This window comes from Lissotriton helveticus, chromosome 5_1 (assembly GCF_964261635.1).
Source record: "Lissotriton helveticus chromosome 5_1, aLisHel1.1, whole genome shotgun sequence".
NCBI lineage: Eukaryota > Metazoa > Chordata > Amphibia > Caudata > Salamandridae > Lissotriton > Lissotriton helveticus.
The window spans coordinates 1934876092-1934902740 of NC_136065.1; the positions used below are offsets into that span (position 1 = coordinate 1934876092).

The window sequence follows — 26649 nt, forward strand, 5'->3', positions numbered from 1 at the left end:
ATCTGCCCACCATAAGCCGCATCCCTCATCATTGGAGTGACGGTCACCTTGTCCTCGAATGATCCGTGAACCTGCTTCCATTGGTTGCCTAGCTGCTCCTGTAGAGGACGCATTCTTAGTCTGCAATGAGGAATCAGGGGAATACAAGATGAAATTACCCCCAGCAGAGATTTGTAGCGGCGTACTGAAAGACACCTTCTTTCTTGTAAGTCCAGAGCCAAGGTTTGTAGCTTCTCCCTTCTTTCCAGAGTAGGGAAGGCTTTCGAGACCTTTGAATCCAGGATGGCTCCCAGGAAACAAGCCTTTCTGGACGGGACTAGGGATGACTTTTCTTTGTTTAGAGTGAGTCCCAAATTCTGAAATAAATTTGTACAAGCCTGAACAGCGTCCAGCGCTGCTTCCCTGGACGGGGCCTTCAGCAACCAGTCGTCCAGGTAGGGGAAGACCTGAAAATGGTTCCTTCGCAGAAATGCTGCAACTGGCGCCAGCACCTTTTTAAAAATCCTCGGGGCTGAGCAGAGTCCAAAGGATAAAACCCTGAATTGAAAGTGGCTCTTGGCTACTGTGAATCGTAGAAACCTTCTGTGTGCTGGGTGAATCGGGACATGGAAGTACGCATCCTCGAGATCGAGCGTGGCCATGAAATCCCCTGGGCTGATAAGCCTCAAGATGTCCTGGAGAGAGACCATCCTGAAGGACAGGGAGATGAGATAGGTGTTGAGCTCCCTGAGATCTAAAATGGGGCGCCATTTCTCAAGCGTCTTCCTTACCAGGAAGAACCTGGAATAGAACCCTTGCCCCTTTTGATTGGAGAGGACCGGCTCTATTGATCCCTTCCGGAGCATCTGTTGGACTTCGAGCCGCAGGAGACGCAAGTGTTTCGATGGAATGGCTGCCGGGGGCTTGGGTGGAGGGACTTGCGTAAATTCCAAGGTATGCCCTTTCCGAATGATGTTGAGAACCCAACGGTCCGATGTTATCCTGGACCACTTTTGAAGGTATTTGGTTACCCTGCCTCCAACTGTTGATTTCTTGGAGGAGGGTCCAGAAGGAAGAGCCAGGAGGCCGCTATTGGCGCTTGGACGAATCACGTCCTCGTCCAGCCTGTTTTCCCTTATTGTAACGCCTGGAGTAGTTCGAAGATTGGCCTTGTCTCTGCTGATACGGCTGACGGTATTGCTGGGAACCTGAGCCCGTGGATGAATAGCGCTGCTGCTGATAGGATCCCCTATAGTTATTATCTCTGCCTCTGGATCCCTTAAAAGGAGACTTGCGGTATTGAAGGGTACCCAAGGATCTGGCAGTTTCCGTATCCTTTTTTATTTTCTGCAGTTTTCCAAATAACGCCTCCCCATCAAAGGGAAGATCCAGGACTTTCAGGACTTTGTTCTGAATCTCAGGCCGAAACCAAGTAGCCGTCAGCCACCCCTGGGGACGGAGGACTGCCGCCCCAGCCAAGGAACGAAACGCTGTCGTTGCAATGTCCATGGCGCAGTCAATGATCTCCATTGACGTCGCTTCTCCCTCCTGCAAGATCTTTTTCGCCTCTGATGTTGACTCTGGAGGCAGCTGGTCTAGGAAAGGGGCAACATCACACCAAAGTTGGCGGTCGTATCTACCCAAGATCGCTAGGGCATTGGCAGCTCGCACTAGTAGACTCGCCATCGATGAGAATCTTTTCCCCGCATTATCCAATCTCCGCCCTTCCTTGTCCGGAGGAGTTGTTAAGGGGACAGAGGTGTTACGAGATTTCCTCTGCGCTGCCTGCGAAATAACCGAGTCCGGTTTGGGATGGCCCGTCAAGGCTGCTGGTCCATTGTCAGGTGCCCTGTATTTCTTATCCAGACGCGGTAGCACAGGGACCACCGTCGCTGGGTTTTTCATAGCCTTCAGGCCCTCCTTTCACAGGTGATCTACAATAGGAATGGACCTTGCTGTCTTCCTGAAGGGTTCCTTGAAGTCATACAAGAAACAATCCATAGCCACAGCAGGCATGACCAATTTGAACCTGCCAGATGCTCTTTCCATCAACTGATGGAAACCTCCAATGTCCGCTGGCGGGGAATCAACAGGATCCGGAACTGGAGAAGAGGGATCCGGAATTATATACTCATCCCATTCAGTTGTATGTACAGAGTCATGCTCCGAATGTTGATCCTCATCCGAGGAATCATCATGGGCATCCACCAGCCCGGAAGGATCCTGTGGAAAAGATGTCTGAGGCGGAGGGGATACCTGAGCAGTCAATCCAGGCATAGCTGTTGAGGCAGAAAACATGGCAGGCGTAGCAGGCGCTGCCGGAACCAGAATTGGCCTAATCGCCTTAGATTTGTAGTCCTGCAACATCTTATGCAGGTCCTGAAGGAAAGAAGATGGTACTGAAACCATATCCTGCCCAGAATAATGTTGCGACTGGGCCGCCTGATGACGTCCATCATCCTCTTGGTCATATCCCCCTTCAGAGTCCGTCTCTTGACATTTGACCAGTAGTTGAGAGGGACTATTGGCATAGCTATATGAGTCCTGGTCATCCTCATCCGACTCCCCTTCCTCAAAGAGCAATGCTGGTGGTAAGGGGGTCACTCTCCTAGGAGATGTCATCTCCGGTGTAATTCTTGTTACTGAAATCGTAATTCTGTTTTCAGAGGACAATATCGTCGACGGTTCCGTCATCGACGGTTGCACACACGTCGATAAGATTGGTGTCGTCGACGATGTAACTGTCGACGATCCAGCTGTCGTCATAGTTAAAGTGGTCGTCGTCGATGCCCTCGTTGACGAAACCGTCGTCGACGTCGTTGTCATCATTATCGTCGGCGACGCTGTAACCCTCGTCGTCGACTCTGTGGTACTCGTCGACGCCTTCGTCGTCCACGCCTTCGTCATCGACGTCGTCGTCGGCAAACCTCCAGTCGACGCTGATGAACCTGCCGTCGACGCTTCCTTCTTCAACGACGATCCCTTCATCGATGAATCACCCGTTGACGAGCTCGTCGACGGAACCAATTTCAACTTTGTCTTCAATTTGTTCGTCGACGGAAACTCCGCCGTCGACGCCTTCGTCGTCGAGGACTTAGAACTCCTCTCAGAAGACTGGGAAGAGGGTTTCTTGAAGGCTAAGTCAGTCTTCTCACCCTTGAAAGGCGTAGCTGGTTCTACCCTCTCCTTTTCACCTCGGTGAGGAGATTTGCTGGGACCCTGGCTCTCAGACTCACTGGGGGTCTTTTTTGACGCCTTAGGAGGACGCTCCACAGAGGGAGAGGGAGAACCTCTACCCCTCTTCACTGACCTTCTTGAGGAAGATGCAAATGCTGTATCCTCATTGTCACTAGAGATAGTATCCTTCCTGGATTTCAGCTTCTGGAGCCATGTCAGAAGCCTACCCTCACGGTCCCGGAGGGTCTTGGTCGAAAAGGTGCGACAGATCTTACAGTCTGCAGCCTTGTGGTCAGGATAGAGGCAATAGATGCAGTCCTTATGTTTATCCTCCACAAAAAGCCTTTTCTTGCCACAGGTGGAACATGGCTTGAAAAGGGCATTCTTCACCTTGTCAGACATCCTGGAAGGCTGCTAACAATCCTGAAGTAAATCTGAAAAGAATCTTATTTATGTATGTATTTTTATATGGCTTAGAAACCATACAATGCTCTTACAGTATTATTTCATATTACTGTTTACGCTGTACGCATTATACTTTGCGTCTGCCTAACGATTGTAGCAGTTCACTTCTCTTGCATGAGAAAGAAGACTGTTCAATGATGATGGTAGATGTAGTTCCCACTCGTGAGTGCAGCCCCCGGACCTGCTGAGAGAGTCCGCCAACACATTTGCGATTCCCGGAACATGGACCGCTGACAGATGGATATTGTGATTCAGGGCCCAACTCCAGATCTCTTCGCTGCGAAATCTGTTCGCACAATAGTGCTGTTATTTCTCGTTTCTCCACCGCCGCTTTGGTGTGGGGATGGGCTTGCCATTCTATTCACTAGATTATGACTATACACAGAGATCCCCTACTACAGAAGGAGTAGTTTCTGTCCTGTAACTCCAGTTCTGTAGTAGGGGTATCTCTGTTATAGTCATAAGCGCCCGCCCTCCTCCCCGGTGGAGAGAGAGATATTCATGTAAGGAATGCTACAGGTCTGGCGTGTTACGCTTTCAAAAAGAACTGAAAGTAAAAGGGACCTGCAGTGCATTCTGGGATACTGTGAAGTTCTGGAACGTTCTCTTAAAGGCACAGTATCCTGTTCTGAGCCACATAATGGCAGCCTATGGGGCTTGTCTGTCCAGATCCTCCACTCTATCATTCCAGGGGTTTTTGCTGCTGAAGCAAGGGAAATCTGTACAGGCTTTGCTGTTTTGTGGATTTTTTTGGTGGAATTTCTAGTTGCAGTACTGGACAGTGTAGCCTGTGTTATAGGCTGCATTATCTGTCTTTAATTCTCTCTTAAGTGTCTGTGCAGGTCTGCATTTTTCGACACGTTAAGAGATTATTTTTGATTGCTCCGGGGTCCACGCACATGGGCGGGACTATTCACTAGATTATGACTATACACAGAGATCCCCTACTACAGAAGGGAAGGTTTGACTTCCTGCTTGGCGAAAGTGAGCTGCCGCCAGTGCTATGACCTTGGTGAACACTCGGGGCGCTGAGCGAAGGCCAAATGGTATGACTCGGAATAATACCATGTGCCTGGGGAGGATAGGTGTAGGAGAGTAGGGACTGCTTCCTATGGTTAGCCCCACTTTGATACAATGTACTTTGGGTACATACCAGATTGGTTACTGAGTTACCTTGTGAGCCCCTAGTACATGGTACCTTAGGTATCAAGGGCATAGGTACCCCAGAGGCCTACTAGGGGTTGAAGCATGTATTATGCCACCCCTGGTAAGCCTTCCAAAATGGCTCCACAGGTCAGAACTTGCAGCCTGGGTAAGGTGGTGTAAACACCCCTTACTGAGTTATAGTATACCTATAACTACCTTTACATATAGATACATATTAACCTATAGGTCACTCCTATGGCAGGCCTTGACAATCTTGAAGGCAGAGTGCTTGGTTTTGTGTGAGAGGGTGCCCTAGCATGAGCTGAGCCCCTCTGCAGCTTTCGGAAACCCTTCCTTATAGCTGTTCTATGATATAGCCATACCATAAACTCATTGTGCATTATAAACCTTGCGGTTAATGCTAACTTTGGTTTGGCTTCATCAAAACATGTCGTGTTTGGTGTCAAACACTTTGGAATACTACCCCCGCCAGTTGTGGCAGCGGGGGTAGCATTTCACCCTTATCGAGGGAGAAGACATGTACACACTGGTATACCCGGTTGGAGTTTAAAGGAGCCTCAGCATCACAAAATGGATGCTGCTGCCACAGACACGAGTCTGACCTCCTGCTGCTGGACGAAACTCTGGCAGGGGAGGCCTGGACAATAGGTTTCCAGACAGGCTTTAGTGTATTGGGGCAGGGTGGGTTGCATTCAGTGAATGCTTTTCAAACACTGCCTGGGGCACACAAGGTGCTCCATGCATTTCCAAGTTCAAACCGGTTGCTGGGGTACTCAGCCCCAGCTTTGACACGAGACTGTAACCACCCCCTCCCCAGGCCCTCCCATCGATGGGAACTTAGAGTTAGTCCATGTCTTAAACTTAGTATAAGTATAGGAATCCAGTCCCTAGGCCTTTAGGTTACCCTGGACGAACTCCTGGACCTTCGACATTACATATTGACTGGAAGACGAAAGAAATCTCCCTTGGGGTCAAGGAGTGAACCTCCCATGGTCAAACAGGCACATAAGAGCATCTTGCCGGTCTGCAATCCCGAATAATCTGCGACATAGGACACAGACTTCCAGTCATCTCCGAGGCTGACACGAGTCCCCAGCAGAGCTGAGACCTGTAGCTGACACAAGAGACATGACCACAATGCTAGGTATCAGACACAAACTGACATCCGCTTACCAACCATAAAAGCAATGGCATTTGTGAGCGCCTCAATGGCTTGCTCAAAAACAAAATAAGCCACTATCGGTAAAAATGGCTCTACTGCCTCCCACTTGCTCTCTTCTCACTAGGAAACTCCCCAAGTTCGGATCACCACCTCACGCCCCACCAGCTTGTTACCGGACGATCCATAAATGTAGCTGTCCCTTCCACTAGACCCAAAACTGATAGTGAGTCATCCTTCGAGATTGTGAAAGCAGAGCTCTACGATTTCTTGTGCACACTAACCTGCGCTGCGCAGTGCCGTTCTGCCCAGGTATCCAAGAGGAAGGAGAAGGGCCCCATCGATCCTGAGCTCCCACCGATTCGTCCCGGGACCCACATCTTCAACCGGAAGCACGTCAGACGTTGGAAGGACCCAAAATTCGAAGGACCCTTTGAAGTGATCGACTCATCTCCAACTGCTGTCTGGATAGCAGAAAAGAAAGCATGGATCCACAGAAAGGACGTCCGGCTCGACCCTGCACCTCCGCAGCAACAGACAATAGACTGAAAGAGGAAAGCAAAATGCCCATGGTCCCCCTGAATGAGGACAGCGGCTTCCCTTCCACTGTTGAAGAAGACGAACAAGACACTCACGTGCTGCTCCACGAATACAGCAAGCCGTGATGCCAAGATATGTATTCTTACTATAAATATGTTATGTATCATTGTTGGAGTGGCACTAGCAACATTTAATTGGTATATCTTTTTTCTTGCTGTGAAGAGTTATCCCCCATGCAGTAGGTGCTGACAGACTAATGTTTACCAAGGAAGTCCCACAACACATAACTATGTGCCTTCTGCATTTATACCTCTGCCGGATACAAGGGCAGATTTAGGTCCTTTCAGCCGAGATGAAGATTGGACTTGTAAACACCACTACATGGGATTACAGCTATACTATACACACGGTTGTTACTGACCCGGCTAAACTTGAGGAAGAATTCAAGGAAATGCGTAGGATAGGTGTAGACGACATGGACTGGCAGGAACCTGCCATTAGAAAGCGTGATATATAACAAATGACTTCCCCCGGGCAGACTGCGATGTATCATATAAACACCCCAGGGCCCATGCCCATGCCCGAATAGGACAATGTTACGCCTCGTACCACAGGTCTTCCTTAACAATAAATGGCAGAGTCCCAGAGGTGTTATATGTAAGACAGCAGCTTTAGGCCCCCCTTGGGATGAAGAAACAGACTTGGAAGAAATTATTGATTGGGATGTTGAATATAACTGTGAACACATATGGGCTCAGGAGAGCGGAAGGTATACCTGGGGTGGGGAAGGAAGGTCCGAACCTAAAAAAGCATTTAAACAAAAAAATCCTCTTCTTTGTTTCATAGGTAACGGCTCTGTTCCTGTTGGGCGTAACACAGATTGCAACACGACTATCTTTAATTTTGAATGCAGTTCGGCACCTCCGCTTTGATGGACTACTACTGGGCATGCGGAGAACGCCTCTATCTCCAGCTACCTCCTCAGTGGCTCGGACTGTGCTCTTTGGTGACTCTACATGAAGTACATCTGGTTGTGCCGGCATCGAATGCCTCCCACATACTGTCACACCCAATGACAGGTGATGGTACATTCCTCCACCGCCACCGGCGAACAGCTGAGTACTTCGCAACAGAGGCCCTTGGTAACGTTCCACAAGAGTTCCGCCTCTTCAAAGAGGCCCAGCTCTTCTTCGGAGGGGCAGTTCCAATCTTCCAAACTAATGCGAATGCCCGCTGGCTGGAAGTGACCCGCTATGAGGTCATGCAGGCCATCAACAGCACCAGGGACGGACTACATGCAATTAGGGAAGAACTGCACCTCTTAAGACTAATGGTTTTGGAGCCATAGGATCGGAAAATCCTGCTGCACGTTCATACCAGGAAACGATGAGGATAACGGATCAATAGCAAGGGCCATTGAGGAGCTGACTAACTTGAGAAAAGAAATAACCAATGAAGGGGGTGCCCCTGCGGACATTATTCCACCGGACTGGTTCGACATTGGCTGGATGCCTTCATGGCTGACAGAAATACTGAAATTAGTGATACCCATAGTTGGAATTATGTTGCTTCTGTGTTGCGTCTTTCAGATAGGGAGCCACTGTGTTAAGAAATGTAGCATCAAGGCAGTAGGGATGAACTGCGCTAGCACAGGGATTTACCAGGTAGCAAAGTAATTTTTCCGGCCCTCCACTCTAGGCTACGGACTACAGCGCCAAGATGCTCCTTGGAGCGATAGAATGCGCTTTACAAAAACTGTTTTACATTTACATTTACATTTACAAAGACGTGCACCTTTTGCACCGAAGCTGAGAGGCCAGCACTCCACGAGTGTCCTGTGAGTCCCCTTTCTTCACGGCAGCTCGATGCTCTTTTGTGATCTCTAGTCCATTGGCTAGTGGGTCCCCACGAAGGACAATCCTTTGTTTCTTGGGCTTTATGGGTTGCTCCAGATGTCCCCTGACTCCCCTCCAAAGGGTGAGTCCCTCAGACCTTGCTGGTCTGCACCGAAGCCAATCTTGTCTTCTTGCGTGGGTTGCTGTTGCCAAGGCTTGTTGGGTCCAATCCGGATTCTGACGCTGCAGAACTCGACATCCTTTGTGGGACAGCTCTAATCCAGCTCCTGGTGGTCGTCGACCCCTCCTGGTCCTCGTGGCTGAAGAGTCAAGCTTCACCTACTTCTCTTGAAAGCACCCGACATCGGCTGGCATCTTTCTGTCGCCATCCTGGTCACTGGCTAGTGACCCAGACTTTGTCCCCTCTACTTTTAGGCTCTTCAGATCTCCGCTCCACCCTTGGATCCACCTGGACACTTTTCCTCTGGTCGCCTGCAGCACTTCTTCGCAGCTCACCATTGGAATCGACGACGAAAACCGACACCAAAAGACACCTATGCACCTGGATTCCCTGGGTGAGGTAACACGAGTACTTCGGTGCTCCCATGGGTCTTGACTCTCAAAGTGTCCAGTACTGAAGGGGTTCCCTCGCATTACACTCCTAAGTGTCCTAAATCTTTAACTTCGTAACTTAAACTCTCCTCATAGAAGTCAATGGTAATTTGCGGCTGTACGCATCCCCCGTAGGTCTCCTGCGTCCCTACCTTGGGTGGTTCCTGGTTGCCCCAGTGGTTCTACAGGCCCTAGGCCTCACTTGGTTCTTATACCACTATGTTAGTATATGGTTTACTGTGTGCTATTTGAAGTCTTTGCATTGTACTTTTGCCTCTAGCCTCATAAAGAGACTAGAGGGGTTGTGTTTAGAATAAATACATATATATTTGATATATACCTTGTGTGGTGTACTTTCATTTGATCATTCAAGAGAATATAGACTGGTAAAACAAGCCGCTTTACATTCCTTCAAGACTTAGCCTGAAGGCTGCTATCCATAGCTACCTCTAGGATAGCTTTCTATAAAGGTTGTCTAAACCTACCATCAATAAAACCTACCATCAATAAGGGTCGTTTGGACTGGTGCAAGGTGCCCACTAGAATAGTGAACATAATATGCCAGGCCAACTCTCACAATAGGGATATGAAAATAGGCATCCTGAAGATCCAGGGTCACCATGAAATCCTCCTGATTTATCAATTGTACCACCTCCTGAAGTGACAACATCCGGAAGGATTGCTGTTTTAGAAATTTGCTGAGACAACGAAGGTCCAAGATGGGACACCTCTCTCCCGGTTTCTTTCTTATGAGGAAAAATCTTGAATAGAACCCTGTTCCTCGCTGTACAGCTGGTACCAATTTGATCGCTCCCTTTCTTAACATTATCTTTATTTGAGACAAAAGCTCTTTCAGATGAGCAGGAGAGGGACCTCTGGGAGGGCAGTTTGGAGGAATCTTTAGAAATTCCAAAGGGTGAACGTTGGAAACTATATCTAAAACCCATCTGTCCGTTGTTATTGTAGACCATTCAGGAAGGAAAGAGGAAATTCTTCCCGCAACTTTGACGGAATTGGTGGGCACTGTGGCCGGCAGTGGGCATCTGTCACTGTTTCTTGGAGTTATCCCTGCCTCTGAAGGTAGTTTCTCCCCTGTAGTGCTTGTAGGAAGCGGCAGGAGGTTTTTTAAACGCCTGTTGCTGTTGTGATGATGGGTACCTTGATTGACACTGATATGGCTAGTACTGCTTGTACTGGCTGTAACCTCCCCGAACGGAGGACAAACCACGTCCTCTTGCCCCATGAAAGGCCTGCGTCTTGCATTGTAGAATGCCAAGAGCCTTTACAGTGTCTGTGTCCTTCTTGATGGTCTGAAGGGCTTCGTCGATGTGGTGTCCAAATAAGAATTCGCCATTGTAGGGCATGTCAATCACCTTCGTCTGAACTTCTTGTCTGAAAAAAGTAGCCTTTAGCCAGCCCTGACTCCTCAGTACCGCTACCCCAGCCAACTGACGGAATCCTGTGGAGGAAACATCACTACGCAATTGATGATCTCAGCCGAGACCCTTTCTCTCTCCTTCAGAATTTTGAGAGTCTCAGCTTTGGATTCTTCTGGTAGCATTTCTATAAAGTGCGAAATGTCTGACCACATTTGGCGGTCATTTCTGTCTAGAATGGCAAGCGAATTGGCTGCTCTAATGGTGGTTGCCGCCATGGTGGAAAATGTTTTACCGATGGAGTCGAGACGTCTTTCATCTCTATCCAGAGGGGCCGGCAGTGGAGAAGCAGGTTTCCTGTCACCACGTTCAGCCTCTTGCAAGATCACAGAATCTGGCTTAGGTTGCCCGATAAGGCAGGCAGGCGAATTATCAGCAGCCTCATAGTTCTTCTCCAACTTAGGAAAGACTCCCGGAATTGAGGCTGGTGCCTTCATTACTTTTTAGCCTTCTTGCCATTTGAAGTCTACTATGGGAATAGAGCGAACCTGTCTCTTTGTCTGTTTCTTGAAAAAATACAAGAAACAATCAGCTTGGTTAGTTGTCATGGGAAGCTGAAACCTCCTTGCTGCTCTCTCCATAAGGGTATGGAAACCCCCTATGTCCTCAGGTGGTGACAGGTGATAAGTGTCTGGATCTGATAGTCATCCCATTCATTGGGAAGGGATATCTCATCTAACTTTCCCTCTTCTCTATTCTCATCAGTGGTGTGAACCTCCTGGTCCTGCTGTTGCATTGCTGTAGGTAACAGAGAAGCCAGAGGGGAGGACCTAATTACCAAGGAAGGCTGCGTAATTGGCGTCTGAATAGCTGAAGATGCCGGCTCTGAGCAAGGGAATCTGCTGTAGTAATCCTATACCATATGCTGTAAGTTTGAGACCAGAGAAACAGGCATTTGTATTGTTTGCTACCTTTGCATCTCCTGGTAGGTGATCTCAGGGTAATACACATAGTCCTCATCTTCATCCTCCTGGAATTTAATAAGAAGGTCATAAGGACTGCGAGCCACCCCAAACATCCAGTCATCTTCTGATTCCTCCTCATCTGCTCCTTAATCAAAAACTTCCTCTGAATGACCGGGAGATACCTTACTTGAGGAAGTGTGGATAGGCAATATTATTCACTGAGAAGATCTTTCTTTTCTCAGGTAGAAGTTCTGTATTACCTATGGATGCCATCAGATTCGTCGACAGAACTAGCATCAACGACGATGTCAATCAAACCACAGACGAGGATGTTGTAGATGAAGTTTTCGTCAACATTCCTTCTCTTGACAAAGATCTGGATCCAAAGTCTTGGGCTCTGTCGACGAGGCTACCATCAACGAGGCTACCGTTGATGAGAAAGACTTCTTTTTTGAGAAAAGTTTCCGGTGACGAAGGTCCTGATAGGAGTCCTTTCTTTTCGTCGACGAAGAAGACGAAGTTGTCATCAATGACTGTCTCACCCTCACAGAGACTAACATCGACGGAGAAGATGACGACATGATCATCTTCGTCACTGTCGTAGTTATGGCAACGGAAGTTCTCGTCGACAAAGTTGTTGTCAATGGCTTCGTCAAAAGGAGCATCTTTTTTTGTGAGGTAAAGTTGTCTCTGGAAGAGACCTTGATGCCTGGTTCATTTTTGAAGAAGATTTAGAAGGCGTAGAGGGCACAGACTGACACTTAAGAGAGGCTGGTTCTTTTTTTTAGAAAATGAAGGCTGGTATTCATGTTTTGAGGTGTGATGATGCTTTTTTAACACCCTAGCGGCCTTAGGAGATACCAGCTCCACCTCACTAGCTCTTTTCTTAGAAGCTGTGGTTTTTAATGAGGAATCACTCTCCTGGTCAGATTAAGGATTGTCTTTATTTTTAAGCTTCTGTACCCACGGAAGAAGACATCCTTCTCTATCTCTCAAGGTTTTTTGAGAGAAAGTCCTGCAGATTTTACAGTCTCTCACATGGTGATCAGGGTACAGGCAGTAGATACACTTCTTGTGGGGATCCTCTGAATGTCTAAGTTTCCCACAAGAATCACAATGCCTGAAGAGAGGGTTTTTAAAAGAAGACATGTTGGATTGAAGATCTGGATCTAAAGAAATCCAGAAGGCCAAGAGAAAGTACTGAGCAGAGCTCAGGGAGACTCCCTTCAAACGACGTGCAGTAGAAAATCTGAGAGCCTGAGCCTCTGTGGAGAGGTTTCTAGAGGGTGATGTCGCCTGATTGGCTGGAGTTTGGACCATCCTAATGACTAGGTTTTTTATGTACCGTGGAACTCCCACTTCGACGATGGAGAATGATTCAAGCATGTGAATCTATGAAAGATACCCCAATACTGGAGAAACATAATTAATATAAAATATTATTTTTTACAAGGAGGCATTTTTACTCCCACAGGAAATAAGAAAAAGTTACTTATCCATGACAGCAGGTCTTCAGCATTGGTATCTTTCATACATTCACATGCTTGATTTATTCTCCAAAATCACAGTAGAGCTTTTTCTGCTGATGTTGTTCGTTGCGGAAAACATGTTGTTGATATAATTTTTCATTTACGCGCAATGACACTGGAACTTTTGACATGAATTTCCGATTTATCATCAATGTAACTTTGTTTTATCAAATTTCAGATATGGTAGCTTGATTGAAAAATACTGAAATTCCCTGACTCTTCTTGCTGAAGCAACGCTCAAAGGAAGCAGGTTTCAGGTGTTAAGAAAGGATTCACAATGATGTCTAATTAATGTTTTCAAAATAATCTTCAGCTCCCAGCTAGGTAGTTGTTTTGCTGTTGCTGTCCCAGCTGGAGCTCAATTGCACCTCCCTGTATCAGCTCGGTCTGTAACAGGCTTGCCAATGTGGGCTTCCTCAACTCAACGGGTAAACGAATATGGATAAGCCTGAGAAATCACTTGAATGGCTAGCAACCAGGGACCTCTGCTCTAGGATCTTCGGAAGGATTCAGAGTTACTCAAGGTGTATGTTCATCCTCTCCACTGAAATAGTCGCCGCCTTCGGTGACTACTTACGCAAACTCCACCATCCACGACCCAGTCGAGAACAGCACTTGCCCTTGCTTGCAGAAATCCCAGTCCCATGGCTCTCCCTGTGGCCTGAGCAGAACTCAACACACACATCACAGTGGAGGAAATCGATGAGGTGATCCTAGCAATGAATACGGGAAAGACCCCAGGCTTTGATTGCTTTCCTATCGAATACTAGTGAAAGTTTTGAGCAATTGTGACCCCCAACCTCCTTACACTTTATCAGGAAGCGTATTCGAATGGAACCTTCCCATAAGAGCTGGACACTGCGACCACAGTTGTAAATCTCAAGAAGGGCCCCTCAGAACCTCACTGTACTGGATACCATGTCTTTTCATTGATCACTGCTGAAATTAAAAACTTTTTGAAACTCTTTGAAAACAGACTTCAATGCATTTTGCTTGATTTGTCTATTTCGATAAATGTGGTTTAATGTCCGGCCGCAGTTCACACCATTGTATTCAGCATGTACAGGTAATATTGGTCTGCCTCTGGGATATACGAGACATGTGCGCTCTTCTAACAGACTTTGAGAAGACATTTGACTCTGTCAAGTCTCCATAGAGCACATGTATGGGTTTAGGGCCACTCTTTCCCAGATACTTTCGGTTCCTCTGCTCTCCACCATCTGTGCGGGTGCTACTCAACGGCATGGTGTGGACCCTATTCGCCAAGGCACTCGTAAGGACTGCCTGATGTCAGGACTGCCTGATGTCTCAAATTATCGCACTAGCGATTGAACCCATTGCTAGCTTGGTTCACTGCAATGGCCAATTCCAGGGTTGGTGCTGGAACAACATGGACGAAGAGTGCATTGCGTTGTACGCAATAAGATCCTTCTCTTTTAAATTCATTCCCAGCTGTCGGAACCTCACTGCATCTGACTCCTTGATCTCTACGTAGAAGCCTCTGGTGTATGGGTGAACAAAGCTAAATCCCTAATAGTACCCCTCCAGGGTGACACTTTGCGGCACGCATTGATCCCCTATGCCGGCTTAGCTTTCCCTACCTGGGTATTCAGGAGGCTTAGTCTTCGAACATGACATGGAGTCTGAATCTTACTCCTCTACTTGATAAAACCACAAAAGACCTTCACTGTTGGGCTCTTTGCTACTTACTACCCTTAATAGGGTCCTCCAAAACTTCCCACCAATAATCCCAAATACGTGGTTCTGGGCCCTCATATCAAAAATCCACTCTTTTCTGTGGGGAGGTCAACACCCTGCATCAGCATGGACAAATGTAGTCACCTGGTTTTTGCCGTGGCATGGGAATAGCAGACCTACAACTCTATTTCCACACTGCACACCTTTTAGTTAAAAATGACTGGCTGCGCGCGGGATGGTACGACCTGGTGTTTCAAGCACAGGCCTCTATTCTGAGTATGGACAAGGTGATGGATCTGCTCTACAGTGACCCAATCCCCCAGGACCTCCCAGAGGTCACTAAGGTGATCTTCCTACTCTGGAGCAGAATACTGAGCTTCATCCGCTAGGACAAGACCCTCACAATACAAACCCCTCTCTGGCATTGCCGCCACCTATTGCACACTGCACGCCTAGCCAGTTTCTCTCAAAGGGATAAGATTGGCTTTACAACCCTGTGTAATGTCTGCATAGAGATCACTTTTCTACCTTTGATGAACTGCAACTTCATTTTCATCTATCCCGAACACAATTTAATAAATAATTGCAACTTCGGCACACCGTCTCTAGCCATGACATCCCCTCTACTGACCTCACTAAATATAGTCCTATTAGACATTGGGAAAGAGCATATTTCCCAACTTTAGAGCTTGATTGTAGTTAGTGTACATGACTGTCTCACCCCTTAGCCAGGAATGGGAGGGGGTGATATCACCGTTAAAAGACCCTGATTGACGAGACACCCTGTCCCCCCTGGGAACTTGCAATCTCTTCTCACCTTCGTCTAATCCAACTCAACTACTTACAAGTGACATACCTCACCCCTATGGTGAGCAGGCAAGATTCCCCATTCCACATGCTTTTGCTGCACTTGCTCTGCTGCTGAATTTGTTCACCTGGACTGGCAATGCCCTCATATAGCCAGTGTTGTGCGGTTCATACTCTATCAGTAAGAATGTGCGTTTGGACAACATAAACATCTTAACTGCTAGACTGAGCCCACCCAAACCATTAAGAATATGTTTGCCTTAGTCCTGGGTAGCTCCCAGAGCATCATCCTGAAGTCTAACCTTACAAGGTACTGCATGGTATGTGCAACCTTAGAACATGAGAACATTGACTCCACAAGGAAATTGTGGTAACAGATCAGTCCCTTTCAGTAGCAACTCATGCATGCCCCAAAGGGAGACACAAGAAATTCTCAAATTGGTATTTCAAACATTTATTGAAGAAATAAGATTTATGGGTACAACACGCGCACAGCAATGATTAAGAGAAGGAAACTGAACAGAGTAATCAGTATCACTGGAAAGGTCAATAACATAAATAGTTCAACCATTATACTGTTACATTGATTATATGCATACATGTATAATCATATCTTGACTCCAACCTAGTAATTCCTAACCTAGTGGGCTTAGAGGGGGCAAATCTGCTAGAATAGCTTATGGTGATCTAACTCTCCAGTAACCTGTGGGTATGTTTAATCTGGGAGCCCGTTCTTGTGCAGAGCAGGCCATCGTCCTTCTCAAGAATGCAAACAGGATTCAACTAGGCTGAAATTCTGTCATGGGGCGACCTTGACAGTGAAAGCAAAATGCTCTTCTGTCTAAAGAAAGGATTGTAGCTTATATATTAACACATCCCCCATGCTACTATGCTGGAGCTCTAGTCAGGCTGTCATTATTGATTCCTCCCTTGCAAGGCTGTTGCCGGATTGACAACAACAAACATCAACATTTTGCTCAGTGAACCAAGTCCTAGAAAGTTCACCGTAATGACTTTCTAGGATGTGAAGAATCCCTTAATGCCTCCAAGATACACCATCATGAAGCATATGTTACTGCATATACCTTTAGAGTTGCTCTTTCGTTTGCCCCGAGATTCTGAATACAAAGTAGATAGACCTGTGGAAATTGTCAGCATGTTAGGGTGGGTGGGTAGGCAAAAGCTGGCAGCAAAAAAGGTTGTGCCCCCCGAGCTGCTCCTGTATATAACCACTGCCCCCAACGCTCCAATAGTGATGTAATCTGAGGAGAGTTCACACTCTGCCTGGTGCTTCTTACAGCACTGGTGAAGAGACAAAATTCTGGGTATAGCAAGGGGGCAGCGCTAAGTTGATGTCTCCTCTATTGATAATCCCTAGGTGACTTGGCAGGCTACAGAACTTTTCCAGCGTAGTTCGCATGTGGCACACCTCACACCTCAAAGACTATCTACATGGACCAACAACCTACTTTCCACTGCACTAGCCTACTGTCTGGAAACCATTAGGGTTTGGAACTGACATAAAACCACTGACTGTGTCATCTGGATTTAGATGGGGGCCAAGCTGTGCGTCATCCCTCCTGGAGTTAGATGAGGCCAAGCTATGTGTGTTTCCCCGCCTGGAGTCAGATGGTTGGAGTAGTGGGAGTATCATCCCTCCAGGAATAAAATGGGGCCAGGCTGTGTGCATCGTCCCTCATTCAGTCTGATGGTGGCTAGGCTGTGTGCATCATTCCTACTGTAGTCAGATGGTGGGTCAGGCTGTGTGCGCCATTCCTACTTCAGTAAGAAGGAGCCATACGGTGCATGTCGTCCCTCCTGCAGTCACATGGAACTAGGATTTGCCCATCATCCCTCCTGGAGTCAGACGGGCCAGACTGTGTGCCATGCCCTTCCTGGAGTCAGATGGGCAGACTATGTTGTCCCTCTCAATGTTATTTCCAAAGAGAAACTCATTGTATAAATCTGAGGGGAACACAAATTATCATTCAAACTATCAAACTCTGTGTTTCAAAGAAAGAGAAAACAAGCATTGGCATAGCCAATATGTCTCACATTTGGGACCTTATAAGTGTTTAGCCATGCAACCATTGGTGTTGTTGCACCAAGGATATTCTGCTGCATAACTAAACACTTATACGGTCCAAAAAGCGAGACCTATTGGCTATGCCAAAGCTTGTTTGTTTTTTATTGATGTTTTGTTTAAGTTGCTAGATCTACGATAGCTGGACATGGTTTTTGTTAACAATTCTTTTCATCCAATGAACTAGTTTTCATAGCTCTGAATGTTGTTTCCATTCTGGTTGTAGGAAACAGTCATTCCCTATCTGTGCGCATGCGCAGAACTTTGCAAAGGAGAAAAAGCCTGGTACAGGTGCAATTTACAAGTGTGGAGTGAGTGAGCCCCAGGCAGCGTGACTCGCTCACACAGGAGTTCATGCACTGCACCTGCATGCTAAGCAAGGTTTAAGGAAACATGACCCACTACCTCCCAACCATTGGACACATATTTACCAAGAAACTTTGAGAAGAGCCTACCTGCTGCACCGACGGCTGGTGGTGTGTGAGCCTGGTGAAAGCGTGCACTGACGGCTGGTGGTGTGTGTGCCTGGTGGAAGTGTGCACTGACGGCTGGCGGTGTGTATGCCTGATGGAAGCCTGCACTGACGGCTAGTGGTGTGTGTGCCTGGTGAAAGCATGCACTGACGGCTGGTGGTGTGTGTGCCTGGTGGAAGAGTGCACTGACGGCTGTTGGTCTGTGTGTCTGGTGGAAGCGTGCACTGATGGCTGGTGGTGTGTGTGCCTGGTGGAAGCGTGCACTGATGGCTGGTGGTGTATGTGTCTGGTGGAAGCGTGCACTGATGGCTGGTGGTGTGTGTGCCTGGTGGAAGCGTGCACTGATGGCTGGTGGTGTGTGTCTGGTAGAAGGGTGCACTGACGGCTGTTGGTGTGTGTGCCTGGTGAAAGCGTGCACTGACAGCTGGTGGTGTATGTTCCTGGTGGAAGTGTGCACTGATGGCTGGTGGTGTGTGTGCCTGGTGGAAACGTGCACTGATGGCTGGTGGTGTGTGCGCCTGGTGGAATCATGCACTGACGGATGGTGGTGTGTATGCCTGGTGGAAGCGTGCACTGACGGCTGGTGGTGTGTATGGCTGGTGGAAGTGTGCACTGATGGCTGGTGGTATGTGTGCCTGGTGGAATCGTGCACTGACGGCTGGTGATGTGTGTGTGCCTGGTGGAATCGTGCACTGACAGCTGGTGGTGTGTGTACCTGGTGGAATCCTGCACTGATTACTGATGGTGAGTGTTCCTGTTGGAATCGTGCACTGACGGCTGGTGGTGTGTGTGCCTGGTGGAAGTGTGCACTGATGGCTGGCGGTGTGTGCCTGGTGGAAGGGTGCACTGACGGCTGTTGGTGTGTGTGCCTGGTGGAAGGGTGCACTGACGGCTGTTGGTGTGTGTGCCTGGTGGAAGCGTGCACTGACGGCTGGTGGTGTATGTGTCGGGTGGAATCGTGCACTGACGGCTGGTGGTGTGTGTGCATGGTGGAAGCGTGCACTGATTGTGTGTGCATGGTGTAAGCGTGCACTGACAGCTAGTGGTGTGTATGCCGGGTGGAAGCGTGCACTGATGGCTGGTGGTGTGTGTGCCTGGTGGAAGCGTGCACTGACAGCTGGTGGTGTGTGTCCCTGGTGGAATCGTGCACTGATGGCTGGTGATGTGTGTGCCTGGTGGAATCGTGCACTGATGTCTGTTAGTGTGTGTGCCTGGTGGAAGTGTGCACTGACGGCTGGTGGTGTGTGTGCCTGGTGGAAGCGTGCACTGATGGCTGCTGGTGTGTGTGCCTGGTGAAAGCGTGCACTGACGGCTGGTGGTGTGTGTGCCTGGTGGAAGTGTGCACTGACACCTGGTGGTGTGGGTGCCTGGTGGAATCGTGCACTGATGGCTGGTGGTGTGTCATAACTATTTATTTATTTGAGATTTTATATAGCGCAAACATGACCCGTTAGGGTATCAGAGCGCTTTACAGGGATAAACACGTTACGTACAGGTTAGGCATAGGCAAAATACAAGAAAGGGGGTAAGGGAATTGATTACAATAGGACAAGGCCAGAGTTATATACAGTGATCAGTACAGTACCAAAATCGGCGTAAAGGAATTGACTATAACAGGACAAAGGCTAGAGTTAAATACAATAATCGGTGAAGTACCAAAATCGCAACATGTCAGCGATAGAAGGAGAACACCGGCAATTGTAATCAAGCGAACCACAAGAAATCAAATGGCAGAGAGAGCTGTCAGAACATTAGAAGGAGTGGGAATCGGTACACAGAGAGGGCCAAGCATTACAGGAGATTATGCACAGAAACCAAAGCTGTGAAAGAGGTGGGGTGCGCAACAACAGAAAGTTAATGGAGGAATTTGCTCATTAGGAAGGAAGGTTAAGTGATGTAAGATGTGAGGTCATCAGCAGTGCATTGCGGAGATGTAATTTATAGTTAGCTCAAAAAACTATAACTGCTGAATTTAATTGGTTTTGTATGAGTGAAATGTGATCATAACTATAACGTCTCTGTAACCTTTGGTTTTTCTCATGGAATTTTTAAGGGTTTTCTATTTCCATTTCCTAACTATAACGTCCATGTTACATTTGGGTTTGTCAGTGAATTTCTAAGGTTTTTTATATTCTATGTCCTAACTATAACGTCCTTGTAACCTTTGTTTTCTTCAGAGAATTTCAATGTTTTTTAAAATGTTATTTCCTAATTGTAACCTGTTGGGGTTTAATTTCTGTGAAGTGAGTGCCAGAAGGAATCCTGCCCTGCGTATTTATCCAAGAAAGGGCTACCGTTTTGAGCAACACCTCTACCCAACTAGAGTACTTTCTACTGGCTAATTAGTAAGTGCTACCCTGTTGGGTAAACGTATAGTGCATCTCCTACACTACAGCCGTGTAAAGAAAGCAGAGGAAATGTTTCCAGTGACTTTGTGTGTCCATAACTTTGGGAATGTGATTGTTGCATCAGCCTCTTTAACAGATAACTTTACAGTTTAAAACTGTAGAGAAAACACACCTGGATGATTTGTACTTTATAGAAAGGAGAAAGTGCTTCTTTGTTTGGTGGAGATGTTATCGCATTCATAGGCATCAAGACTCAGTCTCCAAATACGGCAAGAAACCCGCTCGTTGAGTCTTAAAATAACCTATCCATCAGCTTGAGAAAAGGGCAGGAAGACGCTGCATACTGCTAATGTATATGGGGCGGGGCCAAATGGGTGGGGTTTCCAGGCAAGTTTACATACTACTAGTTTTTATAAGTTTAGAACATGACCTTTGTTCTCAGAAGCAGACGTCAAGAAAGAACCCCCTTATCACAGACACCATATGAGATATTGCGCTTGAGAAAAGCAAGGATGCAAACACCTCCATCATGGATTATAGATAACTTTTCAAGGTGGAAATGTAGAAATCACACTTGGATGATTTCTACTTTACAGAAGTGCTTCTTTGTTTTACTATGAGGAGGGGGCCTCACAGCTCCCATCCCCCAGGGCCGATATTGGCCCAGGAGACCCCATCCCCCAGCCATGTCACCTGGGTGCCTACAGAGCACCCAGTGTGCAAAGGACCGCAGTGGAAGCCTCAAGGCCCCCGCAGTCCCAGCCAGGTCCCCTTGACAGATAGGGGGCCCAGAAAGGCAGCTCCCTGTCTGTCAGATCAATGTTTTAATCTGTTTCCCTGCACGTATTATTGTATACCTAAGCAGATGAAAACTCTGCTTTCTGCAAGCCGGAGCTGTTTGACAGCCCCTACTTGCAGAAAGCAGATCTATGTTTGCTTTTGCTCCCACCAAGAAAAATTGAACAGCTTCCTCCTGAAGGTGGGATCGGTCCCCAGAGCCAATAATGCTCCACGAGAGGGGCCGCATTGCCCCCCTCCATTGTAGTTTTTAGCACTAGGGAAGTGGTGGTCCCCTAAGCCAGGGGTACAAGATGGACCACCTATATTAATTTATTTCAGTCCCAGGGAGATTGTGGTCCTCAGGGCAGCGGGGGCCACATGCCCCCCATATTTTCAATATATTACCCTGTAGAGGGGCAGTCCCCAGGCTGCGGAGTGGCCACGTGGCCCCCTCTATTTTAATTTTATCTTTAGCCCCGTGGAGGTCTCTGGGGCACGGGAGGGCCCAACCTGCATACATACTTCTAAATACCCAAGGGGAGGTGGATTCCCCTCATTTAATTGAGATTTGCCCTGAGGAGGTTATGTTCACCAAGGCGCGAGGATTGCCACTTAAACCCCTGCTTAAATTTAAAGTAGTTTCCCAGGGAGGCGGGGGGACCCGGGACGAGGAGGTGTGTCCCGTGCACTCCCCTCCTTTTTGGAACTTCTTGCAGGGGTACTAGATGTACCACCTACATTAATGTATTTCAGTCCCAGGAAGATGGCGGTCCCCAGGACTGCGGGGGCCATATGCCCCCAATATTTTCAATAAATGTGCTGTGGAGGGGGCAGTCCCCGGGTCTGACAGGAACTCATGCCGGATCCCATTTGCTTTAACATATTTAAATTGTCTCCCTATGCCTCTTGATGATTTTCATCGTCATTTTCTATTCTTCACATGAGCACTTACTTTCACACTCTCCCGTTGACAATAACCGTGTGAATATCATATGTTGCATAATATGCCTCTACATATGCGGTTCATTCTTTAAATGAATACTCAGCGCAAATAATAAATTGATGTTTGCAATTTAACACATTTTAAGTGGCCTGCAATTTATGATTTGATGATTTCTTTGTCTTTATGAATGTGCCTACAGCCTCTATGAATTGTTTACAGAAGTATATCCTATTACTGACATAGAATTGAGTATAGGTAAGGATTGTCTAGGACCACTGTTTTCTCTATCGATCGATATCCAGGTCCTTTGACTTTTACTGGGTTACCCCATTTATTATAATGGAATCTCAGGGTCAGCTTTTGTTTTTTGGTACTGCAACCATAATAATTTTCTTAAAAGAAGGACAGATAGCTGAGCTTTTAATCCTTGTTAAAATTGAGTCATTTCTTAACGTTCTCCTGGATGCACTACATTGACTCTGCTCACTGACACAGTAGGGATAAGTTTATACTCTGGCATTCCTGTAGGATTATGGTTTCTCAGAGCACTCCAAAGAAGATGGAATAAGGCTCGTTAGTGCTATATAAAACTATTAAACGAGCTCGTTTGAATGCCTTGGGTATGTAACATATTCACACGTGCTTAATCGACTGGATTTCCGAAATTCCATTGTAATGTCATTCTGTTGAACAAGCATTTCGGAACGGCTACAAGGCACCATGTAAAGCTTAACTAAACATCAAAATAAAGCTTTAATGTTCGGCATTGATGGGTAACACAGGATTGATTGGCTTACTGCTGAAAAAACACACACTCAGATTCACACAAAGCAAAGTGGATAGTTAACAGCGGATGCATCTCTGCCTTGACTGAGCATGAAGTGCACTTGCATCGAAAAGATAAAGAAGAATGGTGTGTTTTCCTAGGTGGATCTCCCCGTACAGAGTGCTATATAAATGTTCTTCCTATATAGCTGCTCGTCCCTTAATCATTATTTTCTTAGGTCTTCCGCCGTTATTTTTTGTCCTCCCGGTCCTGTCAGCCTAGTAGTGTGTCTATACTGTACCCTTCCCCGTTATCTCCGCCCATCCCCCTCGCTTCCATTTATCTTCCCCTATGCCTTCCTTTGCCATTTACGAGAGCCTCTGCTCTTAAACAGTGTGTCTCCCTGATGTATGAGGGATCTCTATGCCCCTGATCAATCAGCTCTTTATTTGAATTGCCGAGTTCAGCTTTTGAGCTTCCCTCGTGTAATTGCTCATCTTTTTAACGGTTATTTATCAGACGCTGTAGATGTGTAAGAAACAGCCAAGCACGTCTCCGCTGGAATTCAACGTACAGCACCTGAGGTAAGGAGTTCAAGTGGAGTTTCTTCGCTGACAAGTTAAAATGACAAATTGGTACATGAGCGTTTAATGAAAGATGCTGGAAACGTCGGTGAGGATCAGAAAAATCACCTCCCTCAGCTGACAGACGGCCCATCTGCATTTATACATATCTATTAATTCCTTAACAATAAACGACAGGATAGCCTAGAGGGTTAACTGCTTAATTCAATCTCTTAGATTGCTTCCAGGGAATGTCTGCATAAAGAATTAGAAAGCTATTTAAAACACTTCTTTTCAGAATGCCTTTCTATTTGTTTTCTTGGATGTACAACTCATCAACTTTCAATTTTATGATGGCAATCATCCAATCCTTACATCAGTACCTATCACTGCTATATTTTGGCACGTATTATCATTAAAAGTGCAGATACAATGGATTGTCCCTTGTGATTCCCAAATGATACAGGGCCTAGGCACTGAATTATAAGAAAAACTCTCATTGTAAAATCCACACAAGACAAGATTCAGGTACAAACAATGAAGGTTTATTTAAGATTCAGAATCATTACAGAAGACAAAACAATTAGTTAGCCAGTTCATTTAAAAATACTCAAAATGTAAATAAATATGCATTAACATAAGCAACAGAAGCCAAACTCTATTCAAATTAATTGCCAAAACCAAATACAGTCTAGCACAACGCAAATAGTGAGTCAAAGTGCAAATTCTCATAGGGTCTGCTCAATTTAAAGGCAAGAGAGAATCATGAACAACATCTAAGTACTGGATCAACAAGAAGACCGACATGGAGTTTGCCTTCATGGTGAGCAAGAGAAAAGACCTCTCTCAATCCCAAATGCAGAGTATTATATATCCTTTCAAACAGGGAAATCGCTTTGTCACTGTGGTGTGAAATAAAAGTTATATTTTAACACCCAATAGTAAAACAGAAAACACATCGTATGGAAAATAAGATATCCATCATGCATACATAATAAATTATATCTTTACCCTAAAAACTAATGAACAGCAAACAATGGCACGTATACAACGAAATATGCATCCTCCATTAGATAGAGTCGAGGAAAGGGCCTTGTAATGATACAGTTGAGGATAGCAGAACTCCTTAGTCGAGAAACATTAAGAACAGGGAACGAATACATTATTTAGAAACATCAGAACAGGACCGTAAAAGTACTTGAATTAAGGATTTCTAATAAATTCTTAAGGACATTTTTTAACACAACCTCACAGTCAGAAATGAGGACACATGCAAAAGATTTGAAGCCTGGTTATGTTAACTTTAAAACTTCGTTAAGGAAAAATACAGTGCATTTACTTTATTTGTGACCTATTCATGTTAATTAAACACTCAAATTTAAATTCTCTCTCACATATAATAAAAGGGTCACTGTATTTAATTCTTTCCACACTCAGTAGTTGAAAGAATCCTTCAATGCCAAACAGCTCCAACTGGAACGTCAAACATCAATTCACATCCTCAGTACTTATTAAAGAATAATGCACACACGTACATTCTAAAACAGATACAGAAAACATACACACTAAGAAGGAGAATAACGAAGACAATATCATGATATATCCCTGTTTTTCCCCAAAACAATTACAACAATCCACCATACAGATACTAACACTTAGCAACAAACAGAACGGGCAACCTAAGAAAGTATAAGATCCAAGAGTAGTACAAAAGCAATACTAAATCTCAAAATTCTTCATAGGGTCTGCTCAATTTAAAGGCAAGAGAGAATCACACATGATAGCTCCTAAGGATCTGCAGGCCGTCTTAGATTCACAATAACCCGGGCCGGGAACTACCTACGGCCGCGCTGGTGAGTCTGGATGCATGCGCCCATACTGGATCCCTAACAGATAAAAATAAACAGTGGTCCAGAACCTATTTCTTTATGATCTGATCCAATCAGTGAATATTCATGAAGTTATTTGTTCATGAGCGTTCCTATTGAATCTGCTCCAACACGCATATGTACTGAGTTAACTCAAAGAAAAGAAATCCCACTACAACAACAATACATAAAAAAAATCAAAAAAGGGAGTACAATATTTAATTCATTGTCTCTGGTCAAATAATTGACAATCCACAAAATTTCTCATTAATTTAGAATTAGAGGTTGCCCAAAGGGGCGTGCAAAAAGAGAGTGATCAGAATGTGTACAGTGAATAAATAGAGGAAAAAGAAATTCAGAGTGATAGTAACAAAATATTCACATTAATATTATACAATCACGGTTTCACAGTTTTTCCGCATCAAAGCTACCTGGCCACACAAGATAATATTTAATAACCCCTGATGTCAGAATAATATAGGCAAGGACATCTATGTCAAAAATGTGCACTTTTTATATTGCAAAAATGGGTCCAAGGTAGGAGTAATAGCGTCGACGTTTCGACTCGACTTAAGGCCAACCGGTGAGTTAGACCTTGACCGTGCGAGTCTTCATCAGGACAAACATTAGCAGGACAACCAAGGGTTGTAGATGACCCCTAGAGCGAAAGGCAAACAAGGTATATCTCCTCAATAAGCCGAGTGGAATTCACTCCTTTTCAAAGATGATTGAATCATCCACCGAAATTACGTCCAAAACATCCTAAGCTGAAGTTACCTCAAATCAGCCGTGTCTAGGAATCGACTCGAAGCTCCTGTCCCAACTGATCAGGAAGTTCTACTCAGTCGTTACTTGAGTCCAACCAACGCTCCTGTCCCAAATCGATCAGGAAGCGTGCTGCCGTAGTTGCAGGCTTCTAAGTACCCGAGCTGCAATGAGTTCTGAAAGTTTTCCGCGTTTAACAGAGCATAGCCACTGTTTATTTTTATCGCTATACACCCAGGTCCATATCCTTTGGGTTGCCCCATTTCATTAATGGATCCCTAACAGAGGCCTACGCCGAGGGAGGAACCTGTTACGTGGCACGGCGGTGACATTGATTCAATCTATCAGGTGTTGATAATGCTCAACTAATCATGCGAGGGTCAAAAGATGCTGGGGGAAAGGGGCCTGGCTCTGTTAAGTGCTGAGAACATCCCAGGCGCCAGGTCTTGAGGTCCTTCCTAAACTGGAGAAGTGTGGGAGCTTGCCGGAGATGGAGGGGAAGGTCATTCCAGGCCTTGGCTGTGAGGTAGGAAAATAACTTTCCTCAAGTTCTGGTCTTGTAGATGAGTGGAACGGTGGCAGAGGGAGGTCAGCTGATCAAGGTGGCTTTTGGGTGTGTGGAAGGAGAGGAGGTTGTTCAGGTATATTGTTCCGGTGTTGTGGAGGGCCTTGTTTGCGTGAGTGAGGAGTTTGAAGGTTATTCTTCTTTCGATAGGGAGCCAGTGGAGATTAAGTAGGTGCTGTGTGATGT

At 46.2% G+C, this 26649-nt stretch overlaps 1 long non-coding RNA gene across 43 annotated transcripts in view; it reads right to left on the reverse strand.

Annotated features, from left to right (window-relative positions):
* The window catches only part of LOC144756055 (uncharacterized), a 1542626-nt gene that overhangs the window by 745666 nt on the left and 770311 nt on the right, over positions 1 to 26649 (reverse strand). The window contains exon 4 of one of the 43 annotated variants that reach the window (XR_013595053.1): positions 23789 to 25151. The exons of the other annotated variants lie outside the window; for them this stretch is intronic. This is a non-coding gene — a long non-coding RNA (uncharacterized LOC144756055). Of the gene's footprint in view, positions 1 to 23788; positions 25152 to 26649 lie in introns of those variants that run through there. 43 annotated transcript variants of the gene reach the window in all.